General features: G+C 40.3%; 1 protein-coding gene across 3 annotated transcripts in view; it reads left to right on the top strand.

Annotated features, from left to right (window-relative positions):
• The window catches only part of ARHGEF9 (Cdc42 guanine nucleotide exchange factor 9), a 288,918-nt gene that overhangs the window by 241,411 nt on the left and 34,781 nt on the right, over nt 1-12,726 (top strand). The gene's annotated exons all lie outside the window — the stretch shown is intronic.

Here is a 12,726-nt window from a genome sequence, read left to right as displayed (position 1 = left end):
AAAAGAATAGAGGGATGGGTTACATCATGCCCTGGTAACTGTGTGTTTAAATTTGAGTTTTACAACCACTCTACAATGTAAGGATGGCTACCCTAGTTTCATAGATAAGGAAATTGAGGCTCAGAGAGGTTAAATGGCTTACCCAAGACCACACAGCTAGTAGGTTAAACTCAGGGCTTTGGAATCTAACTCACTCTTTCCACTGTTCCATGCTGCTTTATGGCCTTAACTACCCTTTCTGATTGGGTTTTCTGAACAGTGGGTCATTTTTAATCATTCCTATCACATCTTTACTCTTGGCCTATGACTAAGCTGGTGCCTGAAATCTCATATTCATCCCTCTTGGGGGTCAGAAAGAGCGTGCAAAGGGAGAATTTTAATGACACATTTCTCTAGCCCTGTTCCCCTGCCACAGGGACAGAATTCTGTATAGTTGCTTATTATCCTTGAATACCAAAAAAAAAAAAAAAAAAAAGAAAAAAAGATTGTTGATGCTTTTAATTAGTTTCAAGATCATGTACATCCTTTCCATTTTTGGAAACTAGAAAAGGTTTTGAAGGCTGATAATGATTATGACACACCAATTCAGAAGAAAAGGAAGTGGCAATCTGAAGTTGGGAATAAAGTGAGTTTGAGACTGCCATGTTTTAGCAGAGTGGGTACACACCTCTGTGGTCCAGACCTGGATTCCTAGGTTTATGTGTCTTTGTATTATGTATTGTAAGGCAGGTTTCAAGCCTTAATAAGACCAAACTAGATTATATTGATCTTTCTCACCTCTCCTGTTTTGTAGTTCGATTAGCCTGACAGAGCCCATATATTTTTTTAAATATATCTTTATTGATTTCAGAGAGAGGAAGGGAGAGGAAGAGAGAGAGAGACATCAATGATGAGAGAGAGTGGCTCTCATTGATCGGCTGCCTCCTGCATGCCCCCAGCCTGAGATCAAGCCCGCAACCCGGGCATGTGCCCTGACCGGAACTCAAACAGCAGTCTCCTGGATCCTAGGCCGATGTTCAACCGCTGAGCCACACCCAGCTGGTCACAGAGCCCACTTTTAATGCATATTCTCACAAAGTGTTCCTGAAGATGTGAAAGTCAGTGCATGGAGCCACTCTATTCTTTTGGCCAAACTGAGCCTATTCACCTTGAGCATGATAAAAAGAACCCAGGCTATGCAAGAGTCTTGGAGCAACATTTGCCCACTCTGTATGGCTGACGTCTTCTTCTCCTGTGAACTTGATGCCAGGGTCACCGAACAGATCAGAACCCATCTGCACTCACAGCCTATTTATGTAAATGAATATTATGTGAGGAAAAAGAACAATGTGATGGTTATTTTTTGCATAGCAATTCAACAACATCTGTATTTTCCAACCTGAAGCTTCAAGATTGACAGAGCTATGTTGGAAATCCTTAAGGACAGCCTTCTCTAGCCCTACCAAAAAGCCCAGTTTACCATGCAGTGTGAAGAGTTAGGACTGGGAATGTGACCATGGCCAAAGGTAAATCCTTTGCAGATAGCCTGCAGCTGAGAAGTGAGTCATGTCAGGCAATTCAGTAGAATGGGAATAATTTAATCAAACCATATAATATTAATAAAAATTAACGAGCATTTCCGACTCTGTCAGATTGTCTATAAGTCCAAATACAAGCAGACAGGAGGGAGAATTGGCCAGAAAGGGCTCATGCTACTAATAGACAATATCTGTCAGGACAGGGCTCACTGGGATCCTCTTTGGCCAGACTCGGCCACACCACATGTCCCAGCATTAGGTGTTCTCTCAAGGGAAGCTTAGGAAAGTGCTGAGAGGAGGAGGCACTGAAAGACCACCCAGAGACCCTCATCAGACTTTATACTCCATAGGCCCACAGGTCCTTTCATCTATCTCTCTGTTTTTCTTTTTTTAACTTACAAAGCATTTGACATTCAAAAAGATATAAAAATAATGTGATGCATACCCATATACTTACTATTCAATTTAAGAAATATTTTTTACAAATAATATTCCTCCTCTCCTTTTCTGCTTCTTCCCTTCCTTCTGTTCCTTCCTTGCCTCTCCCATTCTCATCTTTGTACTGTCTTAAATTTCTCATGTATTATTGTTCTATTTTTATAGGTTTTGTACATATGTAGGTATCCTTAAACATGAGGCATTTTTTGTATGTTTTTAAACCTTATATAAGTGAAATAGAAATAGATGAGATAAACTATATAGAAATTAAGGGAATGATGAGCATTGTATTTGAGATTGAGGTTGCCTCGGCATCATAGATTTTTGATTGGGTGATGGGTTCACTAAAACTTAATACCTTATTCAAAGTAATTAAGTAGGGAAGAGGGAAGATGGTGGCACTCTGACAAGAAGCAGAGCACCCTTGCTCCAAGCCATGGACTGGCTTTACCACTAAAATAGTGCATAACCAGCTTGAAAAAACTAGAGAGATATGCCTGAGTGGACATATTTTGAGTAAGGAGCACTGAAGAAACATCATAGAGTCTGGTAAGAGAGGGGACTATTGACAGAGGGAGTCCACACTGAAGCCAGTGCTGGGCTGGGAGGCCTGAGGGTTAGAGGCTGCAAAGTTCCCTCCCCTTGGGAGTGTGAACTGGCAAACAAAAGCTAGGATCCCAAACCCAGAGCGGAGGAGAAAGAAAGGAGAGCTTATGCAGGGCGGGCAGAGGGAGCCAGGGGAACAGTGTGCCTGCCTGCGAGGGGACCCTGCCTTCCCAGTGAAACAACGCACCTAATGGTGGAAGCCTGGACCGGAGACTTTTACCCTGGGTGCTGACCAAAGGAAATGCTGTCCCTCAGGGTGGCTTCCAAATAGAAAGGGGCCAGAGGCTGCACTCAGCAGCGACCTAAAGACACCCTCTGCTTTCCTTCATGGCATTGTGTAGAACCACAGAAAACATTTGAAATATGTGGCACAGGAAAGGGGAAGAGAGCCCTCCCATCGCCAAAGAGAGGACCTGAGCCGCCAACAGGACGGATAGGAACTCCTGCCGCAAGAGCTGCTGGTGGGGTGAATCAGAGATTTTTAAGATTTTTGGCCTGCTCTGAGGGGAGCTGGGATAGCATGTAAGGAGCTGCTCCAGCTTTACTGCGATCAGCTGTGCAGGGTACCTGCGTGGGATTGACTTTGTGACCCCTCCTGCTTGGTTCCGAGGCATGGAGGTGCCGGGACCACGTAAGGCAGGTTCTTTGCCTGTTTGCTGCTTTGTAAATTTTTGATTGCTGAACAGGCGTCCAAATTCCTGGCTTGCATTTGGGAGACAGACCAGCGAAAGCTATGATTTGTGCCTGCATTGTGGAGAGTTTCAACTGAGTGCCCTGTGAGATCAGCCAACAGATCTGGGAATGTAGGGGTGGAGCACTCCTACCAGAGAGCAGGCTAGGAGCAACACCCCCAAATAGGAAAGGGGCTGGTTCAACTCAATGAAGCCCCAGATATCCCCCACAGGGCACAGCCTTGAGGAAAAAGGGAAAACAACTCACAGGATGACTTTATAAGGATAAGACTCTCAGGGACTGTTGTTTGAGAACTGGAGGAAAAGCTTAAAACCCCATTCTGGGGGTTGGGCAGGCAACGTACTCACCGGAATCTTTTTTTAATCAAACCCACGGAGCCCAGGCAGCTGAAAATTCCCATACAGAAAAGCTAACAGACTGAATTCAATCTGAACCTGCGGCAGGCCATTGTATGGGAAACTAGAATTGGAGGATATCTTAAAGACTGAGGAGTTGGCTTTGAAGCAGAGACTAACTTCCCCACACTGAATGCCTGACAGCAAAACCTCTAAGTAAGGGGAACAATATCCGGAGCTACACTAGCTTGACTGCACCCTAAAAACTCTTTGAAGGCCTCTTGTGTAACACCAGGTTGCCTAAAAGGGGAGGCTAAATAGATGACAAATGGAAGTATTCCACAGAGAGCCTCATACCAGCAGATACCAGCAGATACCGAAGGACACCAGAGCCAAACCTAGACAGCTCCTGACATTGGTTGACACATAGGCACCTCCCAGGAGACCCTAAATCAGTATACAAAACAGTGAGCCTCAGACAACATAAGCTGCCCAGATGAAACTCACCTGATTTTTTTTTTTTTTTTAGAAAAAAGGAAAAAAGAAACACTTTCTCTTTTCTTTTTATTTAATTAATTAATTTATTTATTTATTGAATCTTTACTGTTGAAAGCACTACAGGTGTCCCATTTTTCCCCCCAATTGACCCCCTCCACCTCTCTCCCACCCTCTCCCCAGGCGTTCACCCTGTCATTGTCCATTTCCATGGGTTATGCATATATTCCTATAACTTCTTTGGTTAATCTCCTCCCACCCTCCACCTCCCTTTCCCCTTCCCTCTGAAATACGATCATCTGTTGCATGTGTCAATGCCTATGGATCCATTTAGTTTGTCAGATTCTTTTGTTCATTAGCTTCTTCTTAAAGAAGACTCTTCAACATTTCATGTAGTACTGGTCTGGTGGTAATGAACTCTTTTAGCTTTTCCTTGTCTGAGAAGCTCTTTATCTGACCTTCAATTCTAAATGATAGCTTTGCTGGGCAGAGCAGTCTTGGTTGTAGTTCCATGTTTTTCATCACTTTGAATATTTCGTGCCACTCCCTTCTGGCCTGCAAGATTTCTGTTGAGAAATCATCTGACAGTCATATGGGTGCTCCCTTATAGGTAACTGCTTTTCTCTTGCTGCTTTTAAGATTCTCTCTTTCTCTTTAACTTTTGGAATTTTAATTATGATGTGTCTTCCTGTGGGCCTCTTTGAGTTCCTCTTGTTTGGGACCCTCTGTGCTTCCTGGACTTGTAAGTCTATTTCTTTCCCAATATAGGGGAAGTTTTCTGTCATTATTTTTTCAAATAGGTTTTCAATTTCTTGCTCTCTTTCTTCTCCTTCAGGCACCCCAGTAATACAAATGTTGGGCCTCTGGAGAGACTTCTTACACTACCTTCATATTTTTGGATTCTTTTTTCTTTTTGTTCTTCTGGTTGGGTGTTTTTTGTTTCCTCATGTTCCAAATTGCTGATTTGATTCTTAGAGTCCTCTACTCTACTGTGGATTCCCTGTAAATTATTCTTCATTTCAGTTCGTGTAGCCTTCATTTCAGACAGGTATTTTATTATGTCATCGATGGTCTCACTTATTTTCATAATAGTCCTACTAATATTCTTGAGCATCCTTATAAACAAAATTCTGAACTCTGTATCTGGTAGCTTGCTTGTTTCTATTTCATTTATTTCCTTTTCTGGGGGTTTCTTTTGTCCTTTCCTTTGTGACATGTTTGTTTGCCTCCACATTTTGGCTGCTCCCAGGTGTTTGTTTCTATGTGTTAGGTAGAGCTGCTATGTCTCCTGGAATTTGTAGAGTGGCTTTGTGTAGTAGGTGTTCTGTAGGGTCTAGTGGCTCAGCCTCCCCAGTCACCTGAGCTGGGCCTTCTAGGTGCTCCCCTGTGTGGACTCTGTGCTCTGACTTGTTGTAGTTGAGCCTTGGTTGCTATTGGCATCACTGGAAGGAATTGACCCCTAGGCCAATCAGCTGTGAGGACCAGCTGCAACTACAACCAAAGATCTGCAGTGCTGGAGACACCCTTATGGAGCAGGATTTACTTCAGTGGAGCTTTTGTGTTCACTAAGTGCACTCCTTGAGTATGTCACTCGTGGATGTGGTAGGGTTATAATCCAGCATGGTCGTCTGACCACCAGGTGCACTGTCTCTGGGGCCTCCTGGGAGGTGCAAAGTCAGCCTTTGCCAGTGCCTTGCCCAAGGCTATCCAGCATGAGCTACACAACAAACCATAGTTGGCTGCTAATTGTGCTGGGCTTGGCGGTATCCAGGAGAGGCAAAGCTATGAACCAATGCAGGTTGCCACTAGTGCCAGGCTTGAGGCCATTTATCAAGACGTATGAGGCATGCTGCTGCTTGTTTAAGAGATTTTAGGAAAGTCCTAAGCATGAGGCTGGAGAGGCCACTTGCATAGAAAAGCACTGGAAATGGCTTGGATGAGCTTGCAAGTTGGGAGGGGCGGGGTCTCAGAGCATCACCAGGGCAGGGCCAAAGTTGTGAGTCAGATGCTGAAGATTCAGATATATTGCCTGCTTGCTGGCTGTGTCTGGGGAGGACTCTCCAAAGGAGCAACGGCATCTTCCAGCTCTTCTGTCTGAGAGAAAGCTGCCCCTCCAGCTCTGGCCCCAATTTCAAGCAAGTTAGTTCCTCCCCAAATATCCCAGGTTCCTTTCAACCTGCTGCCTGGAGCTGGAGCTCAGAGGGAGCACCTCTGAGTGAGTCCGTGTGTGAGCCTTTTAAGAAGAAAGCCTGGGGCTCTCCCGCCTCTGCAACCCTCAGCAACAGTCTCTGCTGTTTTTCACAGCTTGAAGTTGTGGGGATTTCTCTTACCAGCCCTGGCGCCCTGGGCTGGGGGGCTGATGTGGGGCTGAACCCCTCACTCCTTTGGGAAACCTCCACCGCCAAGTTATCCCTCCCAGGTTTAAACCATGGCACTGGGTGTGGGCGAGCGGCCGTGTCCCCAGGATTCAGCCCGGATCTGCCCTAGTCCCCACCTCTCCTACAAGTCTGGATGCTGCTTCAGTTCCCTGGTCGGACTTCTGTTCAGCTAGATTTCAGGATGTTCTCAGTGATGGTGGTTCTGTATTTTAGTTATAATTTTGATGTGGTTGTGGGATGCGGCACGTTTCGCAGTTATGTAAGTTGCCATCTTCTTTCCAGAAAAAATTTTCTTTTTAAAATTTTCAGGTTTTTTTTTAGTTTTAAATTAATTAAAAAAACATTGTTTTGTCTTGTTTTGCTTTTTTTTTTTTTTTTTAAACTTTGTTTTGTTTTATTTGTTTTATTATCAAGATTTTATTGGTACTCACTTCTTTATTGCTGGGATATTATCATTATAACCAATAAGTTTATTACTTTTCTCTATTGTTTCCCCCATATCTCTTTTTGGACTCTTTCTCTGCCCTTGCTTTACCTTTCTCTCTGTTCTTCTTCCATTGGTATAACTTTATTTCTTTTTTTTTCTTTTCTTTTTCTCTCACTTTATTCTTTGTCTTCCGTTTTGGGTTTTTTTGGGTTTGTCTTTGTATTTAATTTTTTTTTTCTTTTTTAACCATTTTCCTATTTCTACTCTCTACCCTTAATTTTTTGCTCCCCCTTCTTTCCTTTCAAAATCCTTTCTCTGCACTTTTTATCTCCCAGTAGCTTCTCTATTTTTTTACTTTATACTTTATTTTATCATTTATTTTTATTATTATTATTTACTATTAGCAATAACAACCTCCTCTCTCTCTCTTTTTCTTTTGCATTAGCATTTGTGTTCCCAATTTTCTTTCCCAATTCTACTTACTCATGGGTTGTTTTCATTGTGATTTTCAGGATGTTTTGTAAGTTAATGTTTGTTTCTTGGCATTTTGGTTGTGATTGGTGTCGCTTCGCCATCACCTGTACAACAGCTCACACTATGTTGTTGTGGCTAAGCCTCACAGTTAGCCAACTTGAGAGGAGAGTCCTCCCAAGAATGGATCAGCCACAGTCTAGACCCAATCAAACAGGAGAGCCTAAAGAACCCACAAAAGGAACACTCCTAGAGCAAATAACTCAGAAGTATAAGAAAAACACACCTCTGGGTCCCACTGGGCATACAGTACAAAAATACCACCCTACAAGACTAGAAGACAGCACATATATCTAATATATAGAAGCAAGCACTAAGAGTAACTAAAATGGGTAGGCAAAGAAACAACACCCAAGGTACAAAAAAAGAAAAATACCTTGATGAGATGGAGTTAATCAAGTTATCAGAAATAGAGTTCAGAGTAATGATTATAAAGATCCTCAAGGAAATTAATGAGAACCACAACATACTTAATGTGAAGGTCCAGGAAGTTAGTGAAAACAAGAATGAAGAGCTGCTTATGGTGAATAAGAACCAGGTAGAAATGAAGACTACTATATCTGATATCACTACACTGGAAGGAATTAACAGCAGACTCAGTGAAAGAGAGGAGAGAATAAGTGAATTAGAAGATAAGGTAGAAAAAACTCAATCAGGGCAGCAAAAAGAAAAAAAATCTTAAAAAGCATGAGGACAATCTAAGGGAGCTTTGGGACAACATGAAGTGAAACAACATTTGCATCATAATATTACCAGAGGGGGAGGAAAGTGAGCAAGGGATGGAGAACTTGGTGCAGGAAATAATGACGGAAAACTTCTTTACACTGTGGAGGGAGAAAGCCACACAAGTTCAGGAAGCACAGAGGGTTCCAAGCAAAGGGACCCCTAAGAGACCCACTCCAAGACACATCATATTTAAAATGGCAAATATTAAGGACAAAGAGAGAATGTTAGCAGCTTCAAGAGAGAAACAAGCAGTGACCTACAAGGGAACCCCCATAAGGCTGACAGCAGATTTCTCAACATAAAACACTTCAGGCCAGAAAGGAGTGGCATGAAGTTCTCAAAGTAATGAAAACCAAGAACCTGCAACCAAGACTGCTTGATCCAGCAAAGCTATCATTTAAAATTGAAGGTGAAATAAAGAACTTCCCAGACAAAAGATGGTAAAGGAGTTCAGCACCATCATACCAACATTGCAAGATATGCTAAAATGAGTGCTTTAAGAAGAAATATGGAGAAAAAGGTATATCGGCATAAAGGGGGGGAAATGGCATTAAATAGGTACATATCAATAGAAATCTTAAATGTAAATGGAACAAGTGTTCCAATCAAAAGACATAGAGTAGCTGAAAACAAGACCCAAATATATGCTGTCTACAAGAGAGCTAACTAAGAGAAAAAGATTCACACAAGCTGAAAGTGCAGTGTTGGGAACAATAGTCCATGTAAATGGAAACAAAAAATAAAGGCTGGAGTAGCAATACTTACTTCAGACAAAATAGACTTCAAAATAAAGATCATAGTAAGAGACAAAGATGGTCACTACATAATACTAAAGGAATCAATCCAACAGGAGGAAATAATACTTATAAGTATATATGTACCTAATAAAGGAGCATGTAAATATATAAAAAAATATTTGGTGGACTTTGAGGGGAAGATCTCCAGCAGCGCTATCATACTAGGGTCTTTAACACTCCACTGTTATCATTGGACAGATCACTGAGACAAAAAAAAAACAACCACAGGGAAACACCTTAAATGACACTCTAGATTTAATGGATTTAATTGACATTAATAGAACACTTCATCCTAAAGGAGCAGAATACCCATCCTCCTCAAGTGTGCATGGAACATTCTCAAAAATGGACCATATGTTAGGGAACAAAGCAAATCTCTACAAATTCAAGAAGACTGAAATCATATCAAGCATCTTCTCGGATCATGATGTCACGAAACTAGAAATCAACCAGTATTAAAAAACTCAAAAATATTCAAACACATGGAGGTTAAATCACATGTTATTAAACAATGAGTGGGTTACCAATGAGATCAAGGAAGAAATCAAACACTTCCTGGAAAAAAAAAAAAAAAAATGAACAGACGACAACTCATAATCTATGGGACACAGCAAAAGCAGTCCTGAGAAGAAAGTTCATAGCATTACAGGCATACCTCAAGGAACAGTAAAAAGCTCTAATAAACCATCTAACACAACAGTTAAAAGAACTAGAAAAAAAACTGCAAGAAAAACCCTGAGCAAGTAGTAGGAAGGATATAATAAAAATCAGAGCACAAATTAATGATATAGAGACTAAAAAAAGCAATACAAAAGATCAGTGAAACCAAGAGCTGGTTATTTGAAAAGATAAATAACAGTGATGAACCTTTAGCCAGACTCACCAAGAAAAAAATAGAGGGAACCCAAATAATTAAAATCAGAAATGAAAGAGGCAATATAACAGACCCAACAGAAATACAAAGCATCGTAAGGAAATATTATGAGTCACTATATGCCAACAAAGTCAACAACCTGTGTGAAATGGACAAATTCCTATAAGCATGCAATCTTCCAAAGCTGAATCAGGAAGAATCAGAAAATGTGAATAAACCAGTAACAAGTAATGAAATTCAAGCAGTAATCAAAAAACTCCCAACAAACAAAAGTCCTGGACCAGATGGATTTACAAGCGAGTTTTACCAAATATTCAAAGAAGAATTAACACCTATTCTCCTCAAATTACTGCAGAAAATTCAAGAGGATGGAAAACTCCGAAACTCTTTTTATGAGGCCAGCATCATCATAATCCCAAAACCAGATAAAGATACTACAAAGAAATAACATTGCAGGCCAATATCCTGGATGAACATAGGTTCTAAAATCCTCAACAAAATACTAGCAAACCAGATCCAGCAATACATTCAAAAGATCATACACCACAACCAAGTAGCATTTATTATGGGGATGCAAGCCTGGCATAATATTTGCAAATGAATAAATGTGATACATTACAGAAGCAAAATGAAAGGCATAAATCATATGATCATATCAATAGATTCAGAAAAAGCATCTGACAAAATCCAGCACCCTTTTTATAAAAACTCTCAGAAAGTGGGAATAGAGAGATCATACCTCAACATGATAAAGGCCATATTCAAGAAACCTACAGCCAACATTATACTAAAAGGTAAAAAACTAAAACCATTCCCCTTAAAAACAGGAACAAGACTGGGTTGTCTGCTTTCACCACTCTCATTCAACATAGTACTGGAAGTGCTTGCCACAGGCATCAGATAGGAAGAAAACATAAAAGGTATCCAGATTGGAAAGGAGGAAATAAAACTGTCATTATTTACAGATGCCATGATATTGTATGTAGAAAACCCTCAAGATTCCACTAAAGTACTACTAGATTCGATAAATGAATTTGACAGGATACAAAATTAACATTCAAAAATCGACGGCATTTTTATATACCAGCAATGAACTGTCAGAAAGAGAAAGTATTAAAACAATACATTTATCATTGCAACTAAAAAAACAAGATACCTAGGAATAAACTTAACTAAGGATATGAAAGACCGGTACTAAGAAAACTACAGGACACTGAAAAAAGAAATAGAGGAAGATATAAAGAAGTGGAAGAATATACCATGCTCATGGATTGGAAGAATTAATATTCTTAAAATGTCCATACTACCCAAAGCAATCTATAGATTTAATGCAATTCCTATTAAAATACCAACAATGTATTTCACCTTAGAAAAATTATTCCAAAAATATTTCTGGTATCAAAAAACACCCTGAATAGCCACAGCAATCTTGAGAAAGAATGGAGTTGGTGGGATCACTTTACCAACTATGAAACTTTACTACAAAACCGTTGTAATCAAAACAGCCTGTTATTGGTACAACTGACATATAGATCAATGCAACAGAACAGAGATTCCAGAAATAGACTCAAGCCATTATTGTTAGTTAATATTTGACAAAGGAGGGAAGAGCTTATGATGGAGTAAAGACAGTCTCTTCAATAAATGGTATTGGAAAACTTGGACAGATATGTGCAAAAAAAAAAAAAAAGAAAGAAACCAGATCACCAACTTACTCCATACACAAGAAAAATTCGAAATGGATAAAAGAGGAGCTTCCTCAAAAAATTTAAAAATGGAACTGCCTTTTGACCCAGTGATTCCACTTCTAGGAATATATCCTAAGAATCCTGAAACACTAATCAGAAAGTATATATGCACCCCTATGTTCATAGCAGTGCAATTTACAATAGCTAAGATCTGGAAACAGCCCAAGTGCCCATCAGTAGATGAGTGGATAAAAATGCTATGGGACATTTACACCATGGAATACTATGCAGCTGTAAAGAAGAAGGATCTCGTACCCTTTGGGACAGTGTTGATGGACGTGGAGAATATTATGCTATGCGAAATAAGCCAGTCAGAGAAAGACTAACATCACATGATCTCACTTATATGTGGAATCTAAAGAACTTAATAAAATGATGAATAAAGTAGAGTCCATCACTTGGAAGCATGGATCAGACTGATGAATCCCAGAGGTAAGGTGGGTGGGTGGGGACAGATTAACCAATGAATTTATATGCATATATGCATAACCCATGGACACAGATAATCATGTGGTGAATGCTTGGGGAAGGGAGTGGGTTCGGGATATAAGGGTCAATGCGACAAAAAGGTGACATCTGTAATAGTTTGAACAATAAAAACAACAAAAAAAGTAATTAAGTAGCCTTTGCCAGTGTGGCTCACTTTTTTGAGCCCTGTCCTCTGCTGTTTTGTTTCCCAGTCAGGGCACATGCCTGGGTTCTGGGCTTAATCCCTGATAAGGGGCATGGAAGAGTCAGCCCGTTGCTGTTTGCCTCTCACATCAAGGCTTCTCTCTCTCCCTCTCCCTTCCTCTCTCTTTAAATTCTATTCAAATATTTAAAAAGTAATTAAATAAATATATAAATAAGAGCACCATTCATGAACTGATGAGTGTCTCATGGATGGAGCTACTATTAATTCAGTTCTGTGCACTCAAGAGCAAAACAACTATGATAACAACAGATAGGCAATGTATTATTTGTTTATATCTACATCTTCTATTTTTCTCACACAATAAAATTTGTAAGATTCATCCATGTGAATATATGAGGCTCTTCATTAATTTTTACCACCATTTCTCCTGGCAGACTAGGCCTTCTCCAAAGATAACTTGCCCAAATTTAGACCAAAACACTTCCCATTGGTATTAAAAAATAGTAGTAGTGTTAGCATCCTGATGT

This window comes from Miniopterus natalensis, chromosome X (assembly GCF_054644295.1).
Source record: "Miniopterus natalensis isolate mMinNat1 chromosome X, mMinNat1.hap1, whole genome shotgun sequence".
NCBI classification, from domain to species: Eukaryota; Metazoa; Chordata; class Mammalia; order Chiroptera; family Miniopteridae; genus Miniopterus; species Miniopterus natalensis.
The sequence above is the reverse complement of the archived record's forward strand: the minus strand, read 5'-3'. Positions and strand labels throughout refer to the sequence as shown.